Source organism: Peromyscus maniculatus, chromosome 8 (genome assembly GCF_049852395.1).
Source record: "Peromyscus maniculatus bairdii isolate BWxNUB_F1_BW_parent chromosome 8, HU_Pman_BW_mat_3.1, whole genome shotgun sequence".
In the NCBI taxonomy this organism is placed as follows: Eukaryota; Metazoa; Chordata; class Mammalia; order Rodentia; family Cricetidae; genus Peromyscus; species Peromyscus maniculatus.
The window spans coordinates 105,128,500-105,147,308 of NC_134859.1; positions in this window are offsets into that span (position 1 = coordinate 105,128,500).

Sequence of the window (18,809 nt, forward strand, 5' to 3'; positions counted from 1 at the left end):
AACCGGTCATTAACACTCAGGTGACCTCCTCTTTTACCACTCCCATTTTGGATTGTAAAAGAAAGCCTGGTGGTCACTGCCTGAGGAAAATTCTTACCTGCCTTTATGACCCTGTAGAATTCAAGCCTGGTGACCTTGTTCGACCAGGGGCTTGATATAACTGGATTCCTGGGAGACTTAGGTAGAACGTGGAGAACGGAGGACAAAGAAGAGAAAAGAGAATGGAAGAACTAGATGGGTAAGAACTTGAGGGGAACAAACTGAGATGGGGAAGAACTAGATTGAAGAGCTAGAAGAGAGGACTAGAGGAACGAGATGGAAGATGAGGAAGAGCCAGATGGGGAAGAACAAGACGAGAGAGGAGATGGGAGAGGAGCTGATAGGGAAAGACCTAGATGGATGAGAACCTAGAAGGGGCAGAACTAGATGAAGGAATTAAGATAGAACCTAGAGGGGACAACAGATAAATGTAAGGAGAAATTGGGCTAGAAAGGAGATAAAAATGAGAGCAGAGTAAAAGCTTGTAGAGAGAAAACTGATAGAATAATAAAATGTATGGACTAAGGAATTTCATGTACATAGATTCATTTCTTTACATCAAAGATTAATTATCAGCTGGTTGTAGATTCTTCCCAGACCCTGGCATGGGACTATCGATGGGCTGGACCCCCATAGTCCCTGATACCTCTCCCATCCACAGCCAGCCTCTTGCCTCTGACCTCTCTCTTTCACCTGATTCCCCACACATGATGCCTCCTGCCCAGGATCACATCTTATTCAGGGATGGCCCAGGAATGACTGGGGATGTTGGAGTAATGGCTTCTTCGCTGCCTGCCAGTGCTGGGGGGGGATGAGACCATGATTATTTTCATATGGTGACCATTCTGCTGTTCCAATGGTATGGCACTTTCTGAAGCCAACCATGTTTGCATCAAAGGACCTCTGCCATTGTCTAAAGGGCCCCTTGATTCACCTCTTGATGAGAAGAGGACCTGGGGCCCATAGAGGACGAGACAGCCTTGCCCCAGGTCACATCTGTGAGTTCAGAGTCCCTACGGCTATCCTAGGTCCAACAGTTTACTAGAAGACTCACAGAAAGTCATCTTGCTCCCACAAGGACAGCTTGCCATGGGAAACTCAAGGGGAAGAGGTCCTGGGCAGGGCTCAGGGGACCAGCATAGAGCATGCTCTGTCCTCCCCAGGAGAGTCCCATGAGAGGCACTGACTTTCCCGTGGTGTGTGTGACCCCATGTGTGCGGGTTCCTGTGGCTACCTGATGAGCCTCCCACCACACCCATGCTGGAGTTACAGGCAGTAGTGAGGTGCATGGTGTGGGTGCTGGGAACTGAACCCTGGTCCTCTGCAGAAACAGCAGCACTCCTAACGCTGAGCCAGCTCTCCAGCCTCAGTTCTTATTTTTCTGTGAACTAATCAAGCAGCATTCTCACAGACTGCATAGAGTCCCACCTCATGGCCAAAGAACGAGGAGAAAAGAAAAACGTCCCCAAGTTGCCACAATTGGTGTCTGAGAGTCAGTTCCTGTGATTCTTAATCTGATTGACTTAACTATGGGCCCGGAAACCACTAAGACGTGCCTCTGGGTAGGCCCATGAGGACAACCAGATGAGGGAGGAAAGCTCCTCTCTGGTAGCCCAGATAATAAAGAGCTCCCTGGAGTCAACAACCCTGCCTGCTCATTGCTTGCTGGTGAGTACATCTATCCCTAAAGCTGCTGCTGCTGCTGCCTCCTCCCCTGCCGCCAGACTCCAGTTTCTTCAGGTTCCAACGTGGACTGAAGACCAGTGCCTCTCAGGACCCTCCCAAGCCTTCAGCACTGTTGAGGGATCCAGCTTCACTCAGCCTCTCCAGCACTCAGATGAACACTGTTGACTGCTCAGACCCTACCGGGTAGTCCTACTAGCAACCCCCATTTACACATAGGTAGGAAGGTAGATGGGTAGATGTGAATGTGTGCATTCTGTCAGCTGTGTCCCCCCAGACTCTTCCCTGGTACACATCCCCGTCCAGGAGTCAGCCACGTGGCTCTCACCCACAACCCACCCACTTCAATCTGCTTACTCAGTTTGAATACAGAGTCTAGATTTGTAGCCTACATTATACATAGTTGATTGTGAATGGGGCAGATCAGTTCTTAGCCCTGTAGCCACTATGGGCACACCTATAACAGGATTCCAGGTGGGAATGGAAGGCCAGAGGCATCATCTCTGAAACACAGCGAAGGGGCGAGAGTGATTTATGATTCCCGAATCCTTGCATTTTAGGAAGCAGATGGTCAGTTTGCAGTCAGTGGAAAATGCTCCAGCCTAGCTTAGCCCCTCCTACCTGTGCTGGTGATGGGCATCCCCATACATGCATGTTCCTTAGGAACCTCTACTCCCTTCCTCTTTCCTGAACACAGGAAGTAAACAACTCACAAGTCTCAGGAAGTCCTTGAAACTCACAAGATTCACAAAGCCCCTCCCTGCCCAAGGTTTTGTAAGCGGTAAGGACTGCTAAGGAGCGAGACTCTCCAACCTGTGGCGCTTCCTGCAAGTTGTGCAGAGAACGCCAGGGTTCCAGCTTTCGTGAGTTCTCACCTACGCTGCAGTGATGCCACTGCTTTTGAGTCCCCCATGCTCCTATAAGAAATCCCAGTAAATTCATTGTCTCACCAAGTTGGATTTTGATGGCATTGTTGCTTTGGTTTGTTCACATCTACCCAGGAACGGTTATTTAAAGAACACAGACCGAGTTCAGACCATCCAGGCGAGTCAAGTTGCTTTGCTCACAGGAACAAGGGGCTGTCTCCCCTCTGATTCAGTGCCACATGGAGCCCCTGTCTTACTGAGTCTCAGATGCGGCAGTCCAGTCACCTCTGGCACCCTGTTCTAAGGGACTCTCCCTTCCTCTTCATGGGTCCCGGAGTCTTCCCCAGCCCTTGGCTTCCACTGCTGCCCTGACCTTGCTCCTCTTGGCACCTTCCTCTCTACCCTCCATCTGTGTCTGTCACAATCCCTACATGGTGCCTTCTGCCTGCTGCAGGTCCCTGCTAGTCCTGCCTTTGGCTAACTCCTGTTCACCCTCCCCTTGGCCTCAGCCTCACTGGATGGATCACAAACCATCATGGGAATGCACCACGCACCAGGAGAGGTCATTTCCCAAGCTACTACTTCGAGAGGCTTCTGTGTTCCCTGAAGGCCATTTACAAAAGCCCCTAGATTTTAGATCCAACTCTTGCTCCCCCACTTAGCTCATTGCCTCATCTGTCGCACCCGGGGCCAGGAGGCACCAGGGATGGTAATGGGCCAAGGTGAGTCTTCCCCCACTTCCTGAGCTCTTGACTTATGGCTTCATTGTGGTGTCTATCATATGTGTTGTATATGACCACACCCCAGACATGATGCAAAGCCTTCTGGGATGCACCATGCATAGTGTTTAATGCTTTAATACTCAGCAGAGTCAGCATCCAATGTTTATTGAAGAATGAATGAATGAGTGAATGAATGAGCCCACAGTCAGACAGAATATCTCTCAGGATGCTCATGGGAAGGATATTATCATACATGCACTGAACCTGACCCTAGGAGGGACAATCATTTCATATTTATCATCATGTGATTCTGGCTTTTTAAAAAAGATTTATTTTACTTTTATTAAAGATTTATTTGTTTTTATTTTATGAGTATGAATATTTACCTGCATGTATGTATGTACACCACATGTACACAGTGCCCACAGAGGCCACAATAGGGACTAGATCCCCTGGAACCGGAGTTACAGAGGCCTATGAGCCACCATGTGGGGCCAGGAATAGAACCCGGGTCCACTAGATGATCTTCAGATGCTCTTAACCACTGAGCCATCTCTCCAGTCCTGCATCAGGCTCTTACATGTTCACTCTTCACCTGTGTGCTCCATGCAGCGAGGTTCTTTCCGGGGTTGGAAGGGCGGCTCACAAGTTAAGAGTCATGAGGATGGGAGTCTGGATCCAGCGCTCAGATAACAAGCAGGGCCTCCCCCACAGGCCTGGAACCCCAGCTCCTAGGAACCCTATACCCTCTTCTGGTCACCTTGCTCTCACAGGCATGCACACTCACCCACCCACACACACACATGTGCATACACTCAAGGAGACACTCATACACACAGTAAATGTATAAATGGTAATTTTATTAAATGTTCTTTATCACCTTTGCTCCCATCATGGTTTTGTTCTGTTTCACAGGGTGTATATGGATCTTTTTCTCACGGCATACATTAGTTCCTTTGCCCGTCACTAACAAAATGCTTGATTGATGGCTCTTATCTGCAAATGGAGAGGGAAAATGAGGGGCTCTCAGAGCTCAGATGACCTGCCCAAGGCCACCAAAGCTGCACAGTGACTGCCCAGCCATTCTGTCCCCACCCTGCCCCAGAAGACACTGTGCCCTACTCAGCTCCCCAGTAACTCTCTGTGGGTCCACAAAGCCCTGGTCCTCTTCTCAGCCTGTTCTCCCACGCAGGAGACTTTCTGACCATCAGCTTCCTTCCCCCGAGAGAGCCATGTCTACATATCTCTCCTCAGCGGTGTCGCCTGGAGTCTGAGGTTGGCATTGTTGGGAACATCCACCAGGTCGTGACAGACTGCAAGGAGAGGAGTGGGTGCAATGTAGGGGCAAGGGCAGGGACAGAGGCAGGGGCATGGGTGGGTGGGGGCAGGGTGGTGCAGGGGGCTGTGGATGGACATGGGTAGGAATGGGGGCAGGGGCAGATACATGAGGAGGCACAAGGACAGGGGCTGGTACATGAGTGGTGTAGGGACAGGGACAGGGATGGGTGCATGCCTAGGGGCAGGAGCCTGGTAGGGGCAGGGGCAGAGTTAGGGACAGGTGCAGGGGCATGGTTGGTGCAGAGGCAGGGGCAGGGGCATGGGTAGGGCAGAGGCAGGGGCAGGGGCAGGGGCATAGTTGGTGCAGAGGCAGGGGCATGGGTAGGGCAGAGGCAGGGGCATGGGTGGGGCGGGGGCAGGGGCAGGGGCAGGGGTGGGGGGGCAGGGGCAGGGGTGGGGGGGGCAGGGGCGGATGTGGGGCGGGGGCCACCCCTGCCTTTTACCCTGTTTCTTCTACGCCCTTTCTCCTCATCCCAGGTGGTTCTGACCCGAAATCTTTTACGCTTTTGCGTTTTCTTAGAGAGACAGATCTTTCTGGAGTCCCATGGGGAGGGGTCCTGCCACCTGAGACTGGAGGGGAGGGACGGAGTCAGGTCAGGAGTTATTGTGGAGACCTGGAGCTCATTTCTTCTAACCGCAGCCTCCTTCCACGTCCCTCAGGAATGCCAGTCAAACCTTGCCATCCTGCTTTCCACTCTTCAGAGAGGAGAATGCAGATTAAAAATACATGACTGGCATTTTCCAAGTTGCCCTGCTGAGCACCACAGAGGTGTTTATCAAGGGTCCTCCTTCCCTCCCTCCACCTTCCCAGACCCACTCTGTGACATTCAAGGCGTCTCCCAGAGCAAGAGTTAGTGATGGTGGGGCTTTGTGCTTTATTGAAAGAAGGTTTCCTTTCATTCCAGTCTGCTTCCTACGCTGAGGTCCCCCAAAGCCAGGGGATTTGAGAGTGAGCAGAGAAATCCAATCCCCCCGCAAGAGTGGCTTTCCAGCAAGTGGGCTCAGCAGAGGATTAGCTCAGAACCTGGTCGGCTCTGAACTCTGCTTTCTAATTGGCCCTTCCTGACCCTTGGAGAGACTTCTAAGAATCTGGTTCAGTGTCTGGGCAGGGGGAGGGTGGTACGGTCTCACGTGTGTGTCCCCAGCCCTGCTCAGGCCTCCCTTCGCTGACTGACAGGTCACTCCTTTCCCCCAAAGGCTCCCGGGCATCAGGCAGGGATGTACGGGAAGGTGCACTGACTTGCAGGGCTGTAGCCCAGGGACAGAGTGCTTAGGGCGTAGGTCCAGTCTGCAGTACCTGCAGTACCCCACACACCAGGGTGGGGGAGACCCAGAAGGGGCATGTTCCTGTGTGACAATGCTCTCAAGACTACATGCCCCCTCCACCCGGCAGAGTACAGAAATTTCGAGGGTCACTTCTACACATGGCTCCAACCCTGAGTAGTGATGTCACACAGGCAGCTCTGGGGACTCTGAGACAGTGGTCCAGCATTTGCTAACACTTCAGGGGGTCATTTCCTCACATTCAAGATAGCCCAGGTGCCAGGGACTTTCCCACGGACGCAACCAAAGGGGAGGCCCAGAGGGTGGGGAGTGGGAACCAGGTAAGCATCTGGATCTGTGGCAATGCTGGGTCTCGCATGTTCCTGTATTTACCCCAGTGGGAGACTGAAGAGGAGGGCTAAGACTGAGCGCCCCCCCCCCCCCGGCAGAAGCCTCTGTGTGTGAGGGAGAGAGATGAGGCCGCAGAGGCTTGCCACCCCCTCCTCTGGCCACACGCTTTGGTCCAGTCTCTCTTCCCCACATAGGTGTGAGGTATCCCTGGGCACAGGATTGCTGCAGAGGAAGGAGGGTGTGCTGGATAGTTTTGTGTCAACTGGACCCAAGCTACAGTCATTTGAAAGGCAGAAACCTCAAATGAAAAAAAAAAGGGGGGGGGCCTCCATAAGATCCAGCAGTAGGGCATTTTCTTAATTGGTGGTTGATGGGGGAGGGCCCAGCCCATTGTGGGTGGAGCCATCCCTGGGCTGGAGGTCCTGGGTTGGATAAGGAAGCAGGCTGAGCAGGCCATGGGGAGCAAGCAGCACTCCTCCAGGGCCTCTCCTCCAGGTTCCCGCCCTGTTTGAGTTCCTGTCCTGACTTCCTCCCGTGATGAACAGTGATATGGAAGTGTAAGGTAAATAAACCCTTTCCTCCCCAACTTTTTTGGTGATGGGGTTTCATCGCAGCAACAGAAACCCTAACAGAGCCAGAGCAAATGTCTCCACGCCTTGTGCTTCCAGCCTCAACTCTCAGGCTCTGTGAAAAGCTGCCTCGGTTGGGGTTACCCACAGCTATCCTCCAACTGCCCTGGGCCTCTTTCTGCTGTCAAAGGTGGCTCCAAGAAGATGTGAGCATGGATCTGTAGGACTGGCTGCAGTCCACACGGGTCTCTTCCTCAAGGGTCAGCGTGGTAAGAACAGACAGACCAGCCTGGCCCGGCACTGACCCACCCGCCATGGAAGGGCTCCCAGCTTCACCTGCCATTCCTACTGGGACATCAAGCTGCCCCCCCCCAGATGGGCCCCTCTGTCAGCCACTGTGTGGAAGGATTGGTGAATATATTTGTTCTTGCCCATGCCAGGAGGCCTGCAGAGAGCAGGATGCTCCTGGAAGCTGGACCAGGGTGGACAGACAGCTGGAGAGCCACACATTCACATACATTTGCTGTTCTTCATTCATCCATTCTTACAGACATTCTTTCATTCACAAACTCATTCTTGTATGGATGTGTGCATTTACACTTCCATTCTTCTTCCATCATTCCCCACATTCATTCATTCATCCATTCATTCATTCACTCTTGCATTCATTCATACCTCAGCTGTAGCCCTGGAAGCAGCTGCCTCTTAGTTTAACACTAAGTGGCTTGATCAAGACACCCTTGCTTCCAAGAAGGAGCAAGAATCACCCAGCTTTTCACCTGCTCTGCCCATGCTGACCAGCCAGCGTCCCAGAGTCGTGAATCATCAGTTTCCTGAAAGCTGTGGGATACTGTCCTGGCTTGTGCCAATTCAATGGAGCTCCCAGAAGGGAACAGACACAAAGTACCAGAGTCGACAGCCACCCCACCTGTCCTCCCTTCACATTAAAGGGACTCTAAAGTCCAATTACAGCAGGGACCACGTGGCCGCTTTAAACCAGAGGCTCTCCGTCCGCTCAAGGGTATTTGTGATTGCCTGCAGCCTCCCCCGAGCTAAAAATTATCTGCTTTTCTCTCTTTGCTGAATTACAACCCCCTCAGCCTGGTGCTGGGACTGGAGGGAGTCCCCGGTGGAAAACCCAAGTGTCAGCTCTTTTCACAAACTCAGAGCTATTAATTGGTTTGGAAATACTGAGCCGATAGCTAAAAGGCTGCCGGCGGATTAATGTCAAGTGACGCGCCCCCTTGATGGTGCAAGGAGCATGGTGTGGGCCGAGGTAGCCGCAGACACCATTGTGTTTCAGCCTGTGGCGGAAGCCGGACCCTGACTGCTTCCTGGGCTGCAGGTGGCTTAGGGACTTACAACATGGAAGGACTCTCTCTGCGAGGCTGTCTTCCCTCTGCAGGGGGGCTGACGCTGCCTGGGCCAAGACCCAGACTCAGGCTGGGCCTACCTGTCACAAGAACTTTACCCTTGGTTGGGGGACTAGGCAACATCTACCTCTCTCCTTCTAGGGTTCCAGTGACAAACCACAGTTCAATTCCGCCGACATTTCTCCAAGGAACCAGCAAGTTTATCATGCTTACTTACAGAGCGATAACTGAAGGGCCATGGGTGCGAGCACAGGTGACCCGAAAGCAGCCCCACTGAAAGGTTTGCACCCACAGAGGTGACTTCCTCACGACCACGGATGGAGTCCCTTCCCCAGTCCGTATACTCAAGCCCTTTCTCAAGACTCCAAGGTCACAAGCAGTTAAGGCAGAATTGCTTACAAGTGCCTAAGAGGACTGGCTGGATACCCAGGTGAGTGAATTCACTTTGTAAGGTGCAAAGCTGAGAGGTGACATGGAAGAGGGAATCCACTGTCCCCAGCACCGACACCAGCCCTTCCAGAACGCTCACCCCAAACCTGGGCTTCCAGAATCACCACCTGAGTGGCTTGTCTCTGTTTCCGGGCACACCTTAAAGTCTTGGGAGGAAGGGAAATTCAGAGACGGCATATCACTCACCCACCTCAGCCTTCTAGGAATGGAGAAGTCCCCTGGGGTTCCGGGCTTCAGATGGAAGAAGGTGTTACTCAAAACAAGCATGCTACTACATAGGCTGACATGCCTCTCTGCCCTGCATTCATAGGGTACCCATTCCCAGAACTGAACCGCACATCTCCGGCCCTCTCTCCAAGTTCCACACCAGGAAGCAGGGAAGGTAATCCTGCCGGAAACCACTCAAGCCATCTGGACATATTGGTGTACCTGTAATCCCAGCACTGGGGAAGCAGAGACTGGAGGATCCCTGAGACTCCCTGATGAGCCAGCCTAGCCCATCAGCCCGGGAGGTGCCAGTGAGAGACCCTGCTTCATAAAGTAAGGTGGATAGCACTTAAGGAATGAGACCCAAGGTGTACACACACACACACACACACACACACACACACACACACACACACACACAGAGCAGGAAGGAAGGAAGGAAGGAAGGAAGGAAAGGGAAATTGCTCTGAGCTGTCCCATCACTGACTTCTGGAACCTAAACTAGGACGTCATCTGAAGGATGAACTGAGACCTCAGATCAAGAGGCGTTGCCTGGGGAATGCAGTCCAGGCTCTCCTGAACCCCTTGACCTCTTCTCCTCGGAGCAAGTGAAAGTCAGCTGTCTATACCAGGTTAACAATATATATTTATGAGATGCAGCCAGCCGCTTGTGTTTCGCACATGTTTGTTAATGAAGGGTAACCTGAGGGGCAGGCTATTATGTAAATAACCCGACGTGGGTGGAGGTGAAGCCCCACATAATGACTGGTCTTGACTGGTCTCAGCAGCTTTGGGGAGGCGCTAATTGATATTGGATCTCGTCATTTGCCAGGCCTTGAACAGCTTTGCCAAATGAGGGACCCGGAGGATGTGGCCCACCTCCGTTTGAACTCAAATGGCCCTTTCTCCTCTTCATTTCTGCACGGCCAGACATCCTGTTCCACCATGCCTAGGCATCCTCAGAGACCAGCCTAGTCAGAGCTTGCAGCGGGGATGCAGGATGCTGGTGGCAGCCTGCAGCGTGCAGAGGGAATCCTCTCCTGCAGTGTGCCGAGGGAATCTGCCTGGCTGCTTCAGCTTGGAAAGCATCATCCTGTGTCTGCCCAGAAGACAAGAAATGTGACAGCCAGCTGAGGAGCAGTGTCCTCCCCAGTCTCATGACGGAGGAGGTGTCACCACACACAGAGGTGGGTGGGGACAGCCGACAAAGTCTCCAGCTTTGACCAGAGGCGGGTCTAGGGGGCGTTGGGTCACTGAAGGCTCTAGATACTTGCAACCTCTCTCGAGAAGGGTCAGCCAGAGCCTCTTGCTGGTGCCCCTAAAATCAGAGTGGGGCCTGATGGCAGCTTTGAGCCGCCTGTTCATGCTCAGTTAGCCTGTTTCTTGGATGCCCAGCCCTTCCCTGCAGACTGGAGGGGCAGAGTCTGGCTTTTGTCTTCCAGTGTCCAGGTTGAAGCGTTAGCCGGGGCCTGGCCTGGAAGACTGACTCCAGGCTGTGTTGTCCACTGTTTCTTGCTCTGGTGGGACCCTCCCTCTCCCCTCACCGCTTCCATCCCTCCCTCTATTCTCCACTTTCTCCCTTCCTCTCCTTTTCCTCAGCTCCCCTTCCTTCCCTCCAACCCCTCCCATTCCTCCAGTCTCTCCCCACCTTCCCCCTCCCCTCCTCCCTCCCCTCCTCCCTCCCCCTCTCTTCCCACTTTTTCCTCTGCTCCCTCCCTCCCCTCCGGTTTCCCCTCCTCCTTCCTCTCTCTTCCCACCCTCTCCTCCCTCCCCTCCTCTCTCATTGCCTGCACAGAGCTCATTTAGGCTCTGAGTAATGGAGTGTTGCCACTGGGGTCTCTACAAATGAGATCCTACCTCCCTCAAGACTTCCCTGGGTAAATAAAAGCTAAATACAAATAAGGCACCTGCACAGAGCTCGGGCTCTGCCTTTGACTAGAGGGAACGCGCTGAAATGGCTGATTAAAAATAAATAAAACCAGGCCCTTGTAGGTTCTTCAAACACAAAGGCCCGGCTCCTCTATGTGCCAGCTGAGATCCAGCCGCCCAGGCCAGTGCCCACGAGCTGGGGTTGCTGCTGGGGTCACGTGCTCCAGCTGGCTGTCTAGAGCCTGTGATCTTACACCCATGTGCAGGCTGTCAGCTGACAGATGTGCTTCAACCAGGAACGGTCTGTGTACCGGGGGAGGAAGAGCCCTGCAAGGACAAAGCTGATGTTCCAGCTTAGGGACAGGAGTCTGGGACACATGAGCCCAGCTGGACCTTCTTCTGCCCTGTCTTGGGAAGGGGGACAAAAACCCCAAGGTAGAATCGACTATTCTAATCCGCATCTGCCCACCACATCCACACCCGTCTCTTTACAGTGGACTCCCTCCCTGGCTCTATGCAGGCCAGTGCTGTGTGTGTGTGTCGGGAGTGTAGAGGCTTGGGGGTTGTAGTGAGAGGCAGACAGTGACTACCCCCTTGTTGTGAGACCCTAGTGACAATGCCTTCCCAATGCCACCGTTGAGTTTATTGCGCTTGCTTGCCGAGCATGGGTAAGGGTTGCCGGGCGCCTAAGGGAGCAGGGGGACTCCAAAGCTGCGGCACTGGGAAGTCCTCACCCAGCATGGATGGCATCGTTCTGCTATTAGAGATAGGAGGGCCCACCCTGAAGGCTGGCGGCACCGTTTCACCTGCTGGCCCCAAACTGTTTCAGAATGAAGAAAGCTGGCTGTCTTCATTACTTTCCTGTTGCTGTGATAAAAACATGACCGAGGAAGAGCAGACATCTTATAGAAGGAAGGGTTTGTTTGGGGCTGATGGTTCCAGAGGGATAAGATGCCATCACCATCATGGCAGGGAAGCGTAGCAGCAGGCAGGCAAGGCAGCCAGGACCGCCAGAGCTCACATCTCCACCGGCAAAGGGGAAGCAGGGAGAGCAAACTCGGAATGCCGGGGAATACAGGACCAGGGGTGGAACAGGGTTTAAATGAGATGCCCCCCATGACCTCAGGAATACGGGGACCTGGGGTGGAACAGGGTTTGAATGAGATGCCCCCCATGGTCTCAGGCATTTGAGTGCTTGGTCCCAGTAGGTGGTTCTTCCTGGGGAGGCTTAGGAGGTGCGGCCTTGCTGGAGAAAGTGTGTCACCGGAGGTGGGCTTGTGAGTGTAAAGGAAGTGATTCACTGGAGGTGGGCCTGTGAGTGTAAAGTCTTTTTGCCATTTCCAGGTCACCCTCTGCTGGGGTTCTGACAGGTGGGTGACCCACACATGTGGCTGCACTCAACAATAAATAGAGACACCCAAAGGGAGCAGCTCAGTCCCCACACAGTGTGAAGATGACACACGACACAGGACACTGAGTCCCCTCACTCTGGCACAGATCACACTTGTACCCAGCACTCACCGTTGGTCAGTTCACAGCATCCTTCCGTGAACACCTGAGCAGGTTCTGTTGGCACCAGCTCACCAGCAACAGGCGCCTGGCAAGGTGGTCCAGCTGGTGGAAGCACTTGTCACCACAGAAGATCTGAGTTTGCTCTCCAGGATGCTCATGGTGGAATCCCCAGGGCCCATGTGGTAGAAGCAGCAGCAGAAGAAAAGTAACTCCTGCAGATTGTCCTCTGGTCTACACACACACACACACACACACACACACACACACACACACACACACACAGAGAGAGAGAGAGAGAGAGAGAGAGAGAGAGAGAGAGAGAGAGAGAGAGAGAAAGTATAATACGTTCAAGGACAGTAGGCATTGGAAAGGCAAATGACTTGCTCATGACCCCACTGCCAACAAGTGGAAAGCCTCAGTGATGTCTGTGTCACGATTGTGCCTATGTGGGGAGCAGACAAGGAGCTCAGAGAGTGACAGAGATGGCTTAGGCCACTGGCTACGCGGATGACACCTCCTTGGACAGATCCCCAGGCACGCTTAGACAGTAGTCTAGGAAGCTGGCGTTCTGCCCAGGGTCCCAACTCTGATGACAGTCGTCGTCCCCCGTTCCCCACCCCCTCCACCCCCCACCCCGGTAGCTGTGACTGTCCCTGGGTCTGGCTGTCCCCATCATGCTCCCCACACTGAAACAGGAGCACTCAGTCACGCATGCAGGCGATGGCACTTCATGTGCGGTGCAGTTAGCCACCACCCTCTGTTAATGCCCCCTCGGTACAAAGTTTGCTGCGTAATTGCACCAAGTCTTTGTTGCTAATTATCTCGTTTTCCATATCCAGGTGACTCAGAGGCTGCCTCCTGGCTCCATTTACCCCGGGGAGTCCTCTGTCCCTCTGGCAAGCTAGGAGAACCTGTGCAGGCTACTTGCTGCTGTCATGTGATGGACCCAGGGCTGCTTAGTGGAAAGGCAGCGACCAGCGGCCCCGGGTGATTTTTGTGGTGCCACTCATGCTGATGTCTGGGACAGGTGAATTTACAGGGATGGACGCAGAGTGAGCTTCAGGAGCGGAGAGTGACTGCTAAGGAGTTTGTTTCCCTCTGGGGTGGTGGGAATGTTCTGGAAGATGGAGGTGACCATCACAGTGTGGATATTCTAAATGGTGCCAATCAGCAGACTATAAAATGACTCCTTCATAGCTTAAGAATTTTATCTCCATGTAGAGGGCAAGGCAGACCCTTCTGCCTTTTCCAGGTGCCACAGCCCACGGGCTTCTATCTTCTGTGGTCCTGTCCCCTTCCTTCCGTCAGTCATGTCTGGAGAAGCTGACCTCTATGGCAGCCTGATGAATCGATGCCTGATATCATCTTGACTGGCACCTTGGAGGGCACTGAGGCACACTCAGTGGCCAGACACTAGAGGTCAAAGTCACTGAGCAGGACTCACTCCAGCACACAGCACAAGTGTGGACGGTGGTGTAACAGCATCACTCCAGCACACAGCACAAGTGTGGACGGTGGTGTAACAGCGTCACTCCAGCACACAGCAGAAGTGTGGACGGTGGTGTAACAGCGTCACTCCAGCACACAGCACAAGTGTGGATGGTGGTGTAACAGCGTCACTCCAGCACACAGCACAAGTGTGGACAGTGGTGTAACACCATCATTCCAGCACACAGCACAAGTGTGGACGGTGGTGTAACACCATCACTCCAGCACACAGTACGAGTGTGGACGGTGGTGTAACACCATCACTCCAGCACACAGCACAAGTGTGGACGGTGGTGTAAGAGCATCACTCCAGCACACAGCACAAGTGTGGACGGTGGTGTAAGAGCGTCACTCCAGCACACAGCACAAGTGTGGACCGTGGTGTAAGAGCGCCACTCCAGCACACAGCACAAGTGTGGACAGTGGTGCAACAGCAGTGCTCAGTGGCAACAACCTGAAAAGTGTTGGCTGGGCTTGTGGGGAGCACTCTTGCTAAAGTCAGGGGAACCACGAGCAGTCGATGCCCTTCCAGGGATGCGGGGTTTAAGAGAGGCAAGGAAGGTGATGGTCACAGATGTCCGCTGATGGCGGGGCGGTGGTAACTGAGACCCGCTGATGGCGGGGCGGTGGTAACTGAGACCCGCTGATGGCGGGGTGGTGGTAACTTAGACCCGCTGAAGACCCGCTGATGGCGGGGTGGTGGTAACTTAGACCCGCTGAAGACCCGCTGATGGCGGGGTGGTGGTATCTTAGACCCTCTGTTGAATCCACACCTGCCAGTCTGGCTCATCATCTGCCTCTGTGTGTAATGGGAGATGTTCCCACAGGCTCCTGTGTTTGAACACCTGGCTCCCAGCTGATGGGGTGGTTTTGGAAGGCTGTAGAAACTTTAGAAGATGGACCCTCACTGGAAGTAGGTTACAGTGTGTGTGTGTGTGTGTGTGTGTGTGTGTGTGTGTGTGTGTGTGTGTAGGGGGGGATCCACTCTACTTCCTGTTCAGTCTCCACTTCCTGATTGTAGAGGCAATGTGAGCACTGCCAGGTCCAAAGGAAACTCCAAATCCCCCAACTCCAAAAGGCAGTCCAGATATCCAGAACTGAGCTCAGTCTGGACTATAGGACGAGTCCGGATTGTTGGATAAAAGCCAGCATTCCTCAGGAAATGGTGACTGAGAACCAGTTCCCCGTCCACAAAAGATGTAATTTCCCTTACCTCTGGCAGAGGGGACAAATGGCCGTCTGTGGTGCCTATCAGCACACCAAAGCTCACACTGGCCTCCAGACCCCACAGTGTCACAAGTACCATTTACACATTTCAGAGTCCAAGCTACGCTACCCCAAACTCCCTCCAGCTTGCTGGCTTCCCTCCCTCCCTCTAGTATCTACAATAAAGACCTTCCCCTTAAGCATGCAGACCATGGAGAAGCCATGTCATCAACCTCTGGCTCCTGCCTCGTGCTTTCTGAGCCGCGTTAGACTGTGTAGCCTTGAACTGTGAACCAGAACGAGCCCTCCCTCCCTTAAGCTCCTTCTTGTATGGTATTTTGTTACAGTAATAAGATGGTAATTCATATGCAGGAGAGAGTGGCATTTCCATTAAAGGTATGGCCTCCACCCACCAACACCCGTGAGTCCTTTCAATGATGGTTTGTGTCAGGAAGCTGCTTCCTGGAGCCACATCCACCTAGACCTGTTCTCTGGGAGTCTGTAGTCATTCTCTGTTGTGACCCAGACCTTCGGAGGTGAGGGACACACCTTGTCAAGCCCCGACGTCCCTTAAAACAGTGAGGGGTCTGACCCACACTGTTTATCCCCAAAATGTTCCCAGAACCCCAAGGGTGGTCAGTGAGTCCCCTGTAGACCAAGAGGCCTGTGGCAACCAAAGGATGTGCCCTAGGAAGGGTCATAGGGCCTCTCAGACACCATTAAGAAGGGCACAGCCCTGTTGCGGGGCTGTGCCCAGCCTGGGTAGAAATGTCGCCCATGAGTTATCGCCCATGGTCTTCTCCTGGTGCCAGCCTGGCTTCTGCTCTCCCCAGAGGAATAACGGGAAAGAATGTCTCACTTGACAGGAATCTGCAGTTGAGTCTCATGAACAAATCCCGAGGCAGGTAGTCCTCTCCCACACCCAGCACCACCCCCCAGCAGAGGGGCCAGGCCAGGAGCTCCGCTTTCAGACAGATTGCCTTGTTCATCTATGATGTCAGCAACAGGAAGAAAGGCAGGGGATTTAGAACTTATTGGAAATCACAAGAAAGAAAACTGAATCTTCCACTTGCCCCCAAGGTGTCCCCCGAGCATTCTGGGAAACATCTGTGTGCTAGAATGCAGCCACATTCTGGCAGGCAGTGGCTCAGGGCTGACCTCACAGGGGCTGCAATGGTTCTGTCCTGGAGTTCTCAGTCCTGTTTGAACAAAGGATCCCGTTTTCATTTTGTGTACTGTGTTTTTTGCTTATAGCAAAATTAAGATTATGTGACACTTAGGTATGTTAATGATATGTTTGTAGATAATCATAGTCATGCAGAACAAACTTCTTAGACTAATAAAGATAAAAAGAAATAAAACTTTTTCTTAACATTTTTAAAAATCCAGAGAGCTGGAGAGATGACTCAGTGGTTAAGAGCACTGGTTGCTCTTCCAGGGGAGCTGGGTTCAGTTCCCAGCACCCACATGGCAGCTCACAACTGTCTGTAACTCCAGTTCTAGGGGATTTGATGCTCTCATCTGAACTCTGCTGGCCCTGCACACACATGGTGCACATACATACATGCAGGCAAGACACTTATACATATACATAAAATCTTTTGTAAAGTTTGTAAAAAATCAAATCATCACATGTGTGTGCATATATATAGAAATAAAAAAAGTAATCTTTAAAAGAATCAAAGCCAGTTATGGCACATGAATTTAATACTAGCATTTGGGAGGCAGGTCTCCATGAGTTCTAGACTAACCAGGACTATGGAGTGAAACCCTGTCCAAAAAAGAAAATCAAATATATTAAAAATATTTTTAAAAGGCTGTTAGGTTGTTATCCCCTCATGGCTCCTAGCTGGGCATCAAGTACAAGGCAGGTGAATGAATGAATGAATGAATGAATGAATGAATGAATGAATGGATGGATGGATGGATGACTTGACTCGGGCAGTGGAAATATCTTGGGAAACTGGCTAAGTCTCCTGTGGTGGTTGGAGCAGGTATGGCCCCATAGACTCTTGTGTTTGAATGCTCGACCCATAGGGAGTGGCGCTATTAGGAGGTGTGGTCTTGTTGGAGGGAGTGTGTCACTGTGGAGGTGGGCTTTGAGGTCTCGTATATGCTCAGGTCATGCCCAGTGTGACACACAGTTCACTTCCTGATCAATACAGATCAAGATGTAGAACCCTCAGCTTCTTCTCCAGCACTATGTCTTCCTGCATGCTGCCATGCTTCTCGCCATAACAATAATGGACCGGACCTCTGAAACTATAAGCCAGCCCCAATTAAATGTTTTTCCTTTATAATAGTTGCCATGGTCATGGTGTCTCTTCATAGCAATAGCAACTTAACTAAGACATCCTGTAATTCTCAAGCTGCTCCAGAAACCCATGTGTTTCAAGCAAGATTCCATTGAATAAAAAGTTTTCACTGCAAGTAAACAACCAGGGCAATCTGGCCCTCCATCTGTCTCTGTAAATAAAGATTTATTGGAACAGGGCCACAAACACTCATGGGCAGATTGTCTCTCACTGCTCTTCCTGTGCGATGACAGAGGTGAGAAGTTGTCACAGTGATGTCCTGGCTGGCAAAGTATGGATAGAATATCATCTGACTCTTGACAGGAAAAAGTTTGCTATTTGAATCCTCCCACTTTACAGATGAAGAAACCGAGGCCCTGAGACTGGTGGCAGGAAGCAAACTAATACACCCCTTCCTCCTCCTCTCCCCTCCTCCTTCTCTTTCCTCTTCCTTCTGTCCCCATTCCACATCCTCTTCCTCTCTCTCCCCGCTCCTCTTCCTCCCCCTCCAGCCCCTTTGTTGTTGTCTACCTGGTGACAATTAGAGCCTCCTTAGCTTGGAACTTGTGGGGAGGGGCTGCGGAAGGGAAGCCAGGAACTGATGGTTCTACCCAGCGTGAGGCAGGTTCCCCGCTCTGGAAACAGAAGGGATTGGCTATCCAACCAAAGAGCCCTTTGAAGTCTAAGCCCGGCATCTTCCCTGATCTCTTCCTAGACATTGCTGTCCTCGTGGGGCACAACAGCATCGCAGAGACTGTGGACTTGAGGGGACACAGACCCGTGTGGCTTGGGGTAGTTCCTTCCTAAGCCTGTCAGGGCATCAGCTGACTCCCCTGAGGTCTGTGCCTAGAGAGCATCCTAAGGACTGGACGCTGCCCTGGGCACTCGGCTGGAAGGCACCTCTACTCAGCAAAACTGTGATAAAAACTGTTAGAATTCCAGACACAGTAGTGCACGCCTTTAATCCCAGCATTCAGAAGGCAGAGGCAGGTGGATGTCTGTGAGTTGGAGGCCAGTACCTCGTGTACATAGTGAATGAGTTCCAAGCAAGCCAGGGCTACACAGTGAGATCCTGTCCAGAAAGAAAGAAAAGAAAAGGAGAGAAAAGAAAAGAAAGGAAAAGAAAGCGTGGGCGGGGGTGGGGTGGGGTGGGGTGGGGTGGGGCCCTGAGACATGGCCCAGTAATAAAGAGCATGTGTTGCTCTTGCAGGAGACTTGGGTGATTTCTGTAGATGATCACTCAACAACCATCAGTAACTCCAGTTCAGGGGATCTGACTCCCTCTTCTGACCTCCAAAGGCATCAGGCACATATATGGTGCACATATAAACATGCAGGCAAAACATTCATACACATAAAATAAAATAAATAATCCTAAAGAAGTTTTGTTTTGTTTTTAAATAAAGAACTGTTAAAGCCCACTCAAGGAACTCAAGCACCCATGTGACATGTAGATCCTCCCGCTGCCAACGGACACCAGCAAGGACATTTTCTGTACCAAAGACAAAACATGCTCAGCCATGTCTGTGTTGGGTTCAGAAGGGCATAAAGGGGGTCCTCTAAATGGCCACTTATTTTG